At 40.9% G+C, this 8,415-nt stretch overlaps 1 non-coding gene across 1 annotated transcript; it reads left to right on the forward strand.

The window, feature by feature from the left end:
• Window positions 1-471: 471 nt before the first annotated feature.
• On the forward strand, window positions 472-578 carry LOC142173997 (small nucleolar RNA R71). The gene has a single exon (XR_012703362.1). It is a non-coding gene; the product is annotated as a small nucleolar RNA R71 (small nucleolar RNA).
• The last annotated feature ends 7,837 nt before the right edge of the window (window positions 579-8,415 follow it).

The raw sequence follows: 8,415 nt of genomic DNA on the forward strand, positions 1-8,415 counted from the left end.
TGTTGGTTTGGTGCTGGTCCCCATTGTTTCCTATCTTGCCTCTGACCTCCATAATTATTGACATAATTCATGTCTTCTCTGAAACCTTGGTTGTCATTCTCTCCACTCTACTAGCACACATATGACTGGTTTATGCAAGGAGTGCACAATCCTCCATTTGTTGTATCAACAATGTGCACTTGCTTTGTACCCATCTCATTAATTTTCTTTGTCAGTATGCTCATCTGAGTCATGAGAGTGGCTATGTTCTCTGCATGGGAATTATTTGGGTCAAGAGCAATAGAATGTACTATTGGTGTAAGTGTCATACCTCTAGCCATCCAGCCTGAATTTTGAGCCATCTTGTCAAGAAGAATCTTGCACTCTGTGAATGTCTTGCTAAAATATGCACCCCCAGCTGAAGCATCTACATTGGCCTTCAAACTGTCTGTTAAACCCATATAGAATCTCTGTCCCAGCATCTGATCTGGAATGCCATGGTGTGGACACTTCACTAGCATACCCTTGAACCTCTCCCAAGTTTCTTGCAAGGTCTCAGTTGGTTTCTACCTGAACTGCAATATCTCATCAATCTGCCTTGCAGTCTTGTTGGGAGGATAAAACTTGTTTAAGAACTATTTGACTAATTCTTCCCAAGTGGCAATGGAGTTTATTGGGAGCAAATTCAGCCAAGTTTGAGCCTCTCCAGTCACAGAGAATGGAAACAGTAATAGCTTGATGGCTTTAGGAGTCACATTCGGCTGTCTTTGGGTCACACATATTGATAGGAAATTCTTCAGATGTTGTTGTGGGTCTTCAATGTATGACCCGGAGAACAGTCCCTTATTTTGCAATAGATGCAGTATGTTGTTGGTGATCTAGAATGTCTCCGCTTGTATCTGAGGTACAACAATGGCAGTGGCTAGGTTATCAGCAGTTGGTTATGCCCAATCATAAAAAGCAGCTTCAGGCACAAGAGGTGCCACCACTCCATTGTTTGGGTCAACCCGATTATTTCGATTGTTTTCGTTGACATCGTCCACGTTGTCCATTTCAATTTCGAGTGTGTGTTTTTGTTATAACTGTCTGTTCTTCTTGTTTGCTCGATTTAATGCCCCGAATGCTTTCTCGGGGTCTGAGAGTCCTTCAAAAAGTTCACCAGTCCTCGAAGAGCTTCTAGGCATACACCTGAGTCACAGGAGAATTCAAACATGAGAATTTCAATGGAAATATTTAAACACCGTAAGAAATTGATCTAAACTAAGAATCCTAGCAATTCTTCTAAGTTGTAATAAATAACACCAATAGTTTTCCGGCAACGATGCCAAAATTTGATCACGCCCAACTAAGCCTTGTAAAAAGAACTAAGCGGTCGGTGTAAATATAACCCGGTTCAAGTCCGGAATTGAATCCCACAGGGAACTAACCTATTTACTACAACTTTAAATATTGCTAATGATAAGTTCAGACAACTTCCGGATGCAAGAGTTTTATGAATAATCAGTGAAATTTATTTAGCTAAGGAAAAATGACAATAAAATTAGCAATAATCAAGACTAAAATGGATTTCAAGGGTAAAAGGATCTAGGGCTATTGATTTTCCCAATTGCCAGATTAATTCTTAACTCTTTAACTATAATCTCGCCATAGTATTCTATGAGGATTATGAGTTCTGGGCTACCGTAATTATCTTTCGATCAATTACGATAATTTACTAGAAGCATTCTCTCGAACTACTCTAGTTAACAATTTATGCAACTCAGAATTATCCCACCAAAGTTTCGTTATTTCTAACCCCACTTTTAAATTCAAGTAGTTAATCTCTTAACTTACCCAAAAGTGGTATTGTTCAATAACAATCTAACCAAGTATTCTTTCTCAAGCAACACAAGGTAACTAGATACGATTAATCAAGGGCCCTTTCAATTAACCACAATACAATACGTAATTGAACAATCATAGAACAAACACGACTCAATTATAACAAAATAGAGTCAGACTTCATCCAATAATTGATTCCATCAACCCTAGATAATAGATTTAGCTACTCATACTAATGGAAAATAAATCACTAAAATAATTCATAATCAACTAATAGAAGTATGAAGAAGAAGATGAAAACTCTTAGAAAATTATCCGTCTTCTCTCCCTTGTTCTTGCCTCTAAAATCTTCTAAAACCAGCTATATCTGACTTCTAGGCGAGTTTAGGCTTCATATAGGTTTAGGTTAGCCGCCTAAGAAATTATATAATTAACCCTGCATGTTTGACTTTCGTCCGCCCGTCCGCGGCTGCGGATTTCCATTGCCTCACTGCTTTGAGTTCGCGGGCTAATTCGCGGCCCACTTCGCGGCCGCGCACCTTGAGGGGTCGTCTCACTTGCTTTTTTTCGCTCCTTTTCGACCGGGCTAACCTTCGATTGGCCTTTCACACTCTACGTTGACTCCAAAACACTCGTTAGCTCCCTCTTAGCTCGGAGTAGCTCCTGCAAAGCATCAAATTCTTAATTAGAGCATTTTGTTATCTTTTAGCATCCAAATATCAATAAAGTACGACTAAATTAGAGTGTAAATAATGTCTAAATTGCATAAATATAGCCTACTATCAATTATGCAATGGAGAAAATAAACACCATTGTTTAATCCATAGAAAAACACTTACTTGCACCCAATATCTTCCATCAAAGGTAAAAATATCATAGAGAAGAAAACTATAATGGTTACGGTAGACAATAAATTGCATCAAGAAAATAATCGAGATCGAAAAATATTGCAACAATCGTAGTATTTGATTTCAAATAATATGAGTGTACAATCTCTATGAATCATCTGATTCTTCTTTCCAATAGTAAATAAATCCAAGGGACTTTGAACTTGATCTTGAATATGTAGTTGTTGCCACGAACGATGATCTTGAATTCAACTAGCACGAACTTTGATTTGAACCCGTACTCCTTGAATCTTGATTTGTTCTTCGTTCTTGAGCTTGAACTTGATTTGTTCTTCGTTCTTGAGCTTGACCTTGATTGCTTGAACTTGAACTTGTGGAGGAATTTGCAGAGTTTGATCCACAAGCTCTTTCTTGCTTCTTGTTATAACTTCTGGTACCTTTTCTGCGTTATGAATACCCCTATTTATAATTGTGGGATGGAAGAGTTATGATAAGAACAAACTCTTTCCGACCAATCAAATCGAAGTGTGACAAGGCTGTATTTGATTGGCCAGAACATGTCACTTGCACACGTGGTGCGATTTCATTAATCTTTAAATGTGACTTGGCGTGCCTTGTCATTTTGACATGTGGCACGATCCTATTGGTTCTTCCGCTTGACTTGGCGTGCCATGTCATTTGACACGTGGCACCAAACTGGGCCTCTAGGAAGATGTAATCTTGGGCTTAACAAAGTGGGCTTATCATTTGTAGCCCAACTAAATGGGCTAGCCCAATGGATTAAGACTTATTTATTTAATCCATATATATTTGGACTTATATAATTAAACTAATTATATTAGTCCATAATACTTAGTTGGACTAGCATATTTAATATATAGTCCAAATTATTTTATTGAATTAAAATTCAATAAATTTTGCATGCTTACAAATGCCCTATTTCAAAACTTGTGAGTAGGCAATCTCCGTTACTAGGTTTGAAGTATCATGCAACATCAACTTCGAATATCACGTCAACTTTGAACTCCAAAACGTAGCTTGAGACCACTGTGTCGATCACATTTAATTACAAATATGGATAACTGACCACATAGTTGGTATTTAAACTTTAATATTGCCACAAACTCTCACTTTTGCATGATTAAAAAAATAATTCTTTCCAACCTTACTACATTTAATTGATAAAGAAGCTCAAATACAACAGCCACGTATGATATTTGCTTTCTTTATTTGATATTTGCCTTAACTTTAGGCAAAGTCTTTGCTTTAGAAAGGAACTCCATCCCCGTCAAATTCTAATTGGAATCACGTTATTACAATCAAAAGGCGGCAATAGCAATCCCACATCGTGCCAAACGTGTTTCTTTAGCCGCTCCAGTATCTATACTGTTTACCCGAAAAACGGATAAAGTTTAATTTGTACGTAGTTCTAAGGATATGTGATATAGCTTAATACAAATCATAAGGATAAATAGAAATATCAAATATGAATTGCAAAGAATGCAAAATAAACAAGGTTGAAAAAAGATGATTTCTAAAAATAAGCAAAATGAATCAATTGATGAAGTTTTAAAGAATAACTCTCGAATATAGGAGAATATGGTGCTTGAATTACAATGTAAGCAAAAGCTGCCCTCTACAGAAATGTAGCCATCCTCTTTATAGTGGAGGATCCTACTTTAGATATTATTAAAAATACAGAGTGGAGAATCCATGATAAATCAGCTTTTCCCTAATTTCCGCCGAGATTCTCTCCCTTAGTATGTTTGCAACGGCTCTTGTCTGTGAGCTCGAGCTTGATCTGCCTCGGTGCTGGTCGGTAGTGCTTCTAGAGCTCGATATGGACTCGGGATCAGGTTATGATTCGGACTCGGTCCCGGTTGGCCTTTACCCCTTAAGCTCGAAATCATCTCATCATAGTTCGATTCGGACCCGAGCTTGATGATGACTTCGAACTCGGTGTTTGGCCTACACCTGGAATCCGAAACTTGTTAGTACCATCTTCGGAACCTATCTCGAAGTTTTTCTTCGATCCATTATATTTTAACCTCGATCAATCGTATGAAGGCTGAAATCTATTTCGATCGTATACAGATAGTCCCCTCGTTTCTCGAGAAGGATGTGGTGAGAAACGATATGATTTCTCAATGGCTCGATTGGATTATAAGCTGACGTTTACATTGGGCTCGATCATGATGCACGTGATAGTTGTCCCGTCGATTTAGTCTTTCAAGGCATTCAATGCATGTCAGACGGTGGTCGACCATCGCTGATACTGAACCGCCATTGCTTTAATCTATAAATAGCCCTTCCTTTTACTATTTACCACTGTTACATCTTCAATCTTCCAAGTTTTCCAAGTTCTTTTTCGTATCCTCTGAGTTTATTCGCAAATATGTGATTCCTCTTTGCAAAAGCCCTTCTTCAAAATTACCAAATCTTTGTTACTTTCTTCTATTCTCGACCTTTAAATTCGAAAATAGCGAAAACATCACAAACTATTCCTCAGAAAGAGAAAGCTTCATCTTCAAAGTTTGCCGCCGACGAAACACCGGTAGAGCCACGACTTGAGGAGTGCGTTCCTGGGGCGTGTGTTCTTACCTCTAATTTTAAGGTCGATAAAGGCTCATTGGTTCCCGGCCGATGTAAGCCAGTATCGAAGTACATGTGTTCGATAACCGAGAGGCACCTCAAACAGCTACAGAAAGATTGCAATTGGGAGAACAAAGAAACATTAATCCCTTCTTGTGACGAAGATATCACCATTTACGTGAAAAGGTTTTTAAGTGTATATACTTACCCTTTCACGTTAGGTCCTCTCGACTCTGTTATTATTGACTTCTGCCAATAATACCAAATAACCCTAGGCCAGGTCCATCCTTCTTTTTGGCGAATCGTTATTTTGATTCGATACTTTGTGAACAAAATCAAGGGAATGCCATTCACCCTCGACCATCTCATCCGATTGTACCGTCCTTGTCGTTTTTGAGGAGGGTTAATAAAACTTCAGTTTCGGGATACCAAGGCTCAGTTCTTGAGCATTAACGAGGATATGGATCGAGGCTGGATGGGCAGGTTCGTTCGAGTAAGGACTTCAGACCCGATTCCGACTAAAAAGATGCTTTTTCCCGAGGAGTGAAATATGAAATGTAAGTGTAATTCTGCTGTTACTTCCTTCTATTTTGCCCTTTTATTTCTTTTATCACCGATATTCCTCTTTTTGTGATGCAGCGGTTCCCTGGATGCCCGGAGCAGTTCCCGATCTCAAGAACTGGGTACGAGTTCTGGCTTCGACCTCCACATACGCCGAGCGCTCATGGCATGATTTGTCAAAGGGCCGATGGGAGGCCAAAAATCATGATAAGCCCCTTTCTCGTACCTTTTGGTAGTTTGAACGAGATGCTTTCCATATACTTTAATGAAATTTTCCATATGTAGGTGTGGGCAAAGATGCGGTTTTGAGGCCATCGTCCGTCGAGGAAGAGGCTTCGGCCTCTGCCCTAAAGCCGGTGAAAGATAATAAGAGGAAAAGAGCCTCCGCTCCCGAAGATCCAAAACCGAAGAAGAGGACGGCTCGTAAGGCGAACAAGAATACCATTCCTTTGACCGTGGAATTAGTTCTGCGTCTAAGGGATGAAGACAAAGAAGAAGAAGAAAATGATGGGTCCACGCTGGCGGCCCGAACGAAGAAGACCATCGACGTTTCACAGGCAGCTGGATCGATGGTGGTTCATAAGGCTCCGCCTCGAACTTAGAATATATCGGAGAAAGATTCAGGTAGAGTCCCCGAGTTGTTAGAGATCGAAGATGCTTCCCATCGAAGCCAATGGATGAGGGATATGTGTGAAGGGGCTCTCCTCGAATCTCTTTGAACCGAAGAGAATGCTCCAAGTAATTCACTTTGGGCAGTAGCAATCGATGACTTACCCATCTTCCCTGCTTTTTCCGCAGGGGCGATTCGGAAGCCCAAGCTTTGGGGGCCCTCGAAATAGACATGCCTCATGATGGAGAGGATCCTTTTCGTGACCTGGTTACCGGTATCGAGGACGTTGTCTGTACTAGTGATGCATCAGATCTTTTTCACGGGGTGCAGCAGGCTTTGAATCAGGTAAGCCTTAAATTATTTTGTTGGTATTACCTTTATGTTCGCTTTTCTTTTCTAACTTCATTTCTTCTTTCTTTTCAGGTCGCGGCAGTTCATCGAGAAGCATATTCTCGGTCCTAAACCGAGCTGCATCAATACGAGGCCAAGCTTCTACGGGTTACGGAGGAGAGGAACTCCCTAAAACTCCTCTTAGGGCAAAGGGGAGAGGAAATAAAAGACCTCCGAGCTGAGTTGGCCAAGGCTCACCAAGATCAGACCGATCTGTCCGAGTAGGTAATAATACTTTTAAAAGCCTATGGACTCGATACTGGAATGATGGCTAATGTTTTGGTCTCACAGCTGCAGTAGAAAATTGAGATAATCGGAAAACTCCGTGAAGAAGTCGATGTGATAAAAGCAGAGTCTTTGAAGTGAAAAGAAGGAATGGACAGCTTTGATGCAGAGAAAGAAGCTGCTCGAGCCCAATTATGATCGGCCGGAAACCAACTTCAAAAAATGAAGGAGAAAGGCTAGGTCCAAGCAAGAAAAATAGAGGAGCTCGAGGCTCGGTTGGCCTCTGAACTTGCCAAGGCCGAATCTGACACCTAAAAGGCAAAGGCCGATGCGGATGCACTCGTGGCCGTCTATCGGGCCGATGCGGATGCACTCGTGGCTGTCTATCGGGCCGATGCTGAAGCTGCCTAGGTCCAAGCAAGAGAGGCAGCCGAGACCGCCGATACTCAAGCACATTGGGTCACTGAACCTGCTAAGTGCCGATTTCGGAGGGAGACCCTCGAGGAGATCCATGCTCGAGGTTTCGACCTTGCTGAAGAGATTAAAAGGGCTAAAGAACTCGAAGCCGATGCTGAAGCCTTGGCTTCTGATGATGACGATGATGATAATGATGATGATGATGGGAGTAAGAGCGAGTCCGAGAACTGGGGGGGAGCCCGGTGGAGAAGAGACCGCTCTCGGAGATAGCCAAGAAACTTAGCCCTTAGTTTCTATGTTGCAATCAATCATGTAAACAATCTTGTATATATAAATAACTTTTTGTTTTACCGCCTTGCTTCTATTTTGTTTCCTGCCTTGTGAAGATTTTATTCATTCTTTATGAATGTTTTCATAAGGATTTAGGCAATTTGATCAAATTTGGACTTCGTAGCCTTTATAACCAAGTGAGCGCTTACTCAAGCTTGAAATAAGGTAGCCCATAGGTTTATTAGTCGAGTGAGTGATTGGAACTCAAATTTATTTAGCCTGTAGGCATAATAGTCGAGTGAGTGCTTGCTCGAACTCGAAATAAAAATAGCCCGTGGCATAGTAGTCGAGTGAATGATTCGAACTCGAAGTAATATAGCTCGTAGGCATAATGGTCGAGTGAGTTCTTGCTCGAACTCGGAATAAGAGTAGCCCGTAGGCTTATTAGTCGAGTGAATGTTTTGAATTCGAAGTAATGTAGCCCCTAGGCATATTGGTCGAGTGAGTGCTTGCTCGAACTTGGAATAAGAATAGCCCGTGGGCTTATTAGTCGAGTGAATGTTTCGAACTCGAAGTAATGTAGCCCGTAGGTGTAATGGTCGAGCGAGTGCTTGCTCGGACTCAGAATAAGAGTAGCCTGTAGGCTTATTAATCGAGTGAATGTTTCAAACTCGAAGTAATATAGCCCGTAGGCATAATGTT

The sequence above is a fragment of the Nicotiana tabacum genome, chromosome 19 (genome assembly GCF_000715075.1).
Source record: "Nicotiana tabacum cultivar K326 chromosome 19, ASM71507v2, whole genome shotgun sequence".
Lineage (NCBI taxonomy): Eukaryota > Viridiplantae > Streptophyta > Magnoliopsida > Solanales > Solanaceae > Nicotiana > Nicotiana tabacum.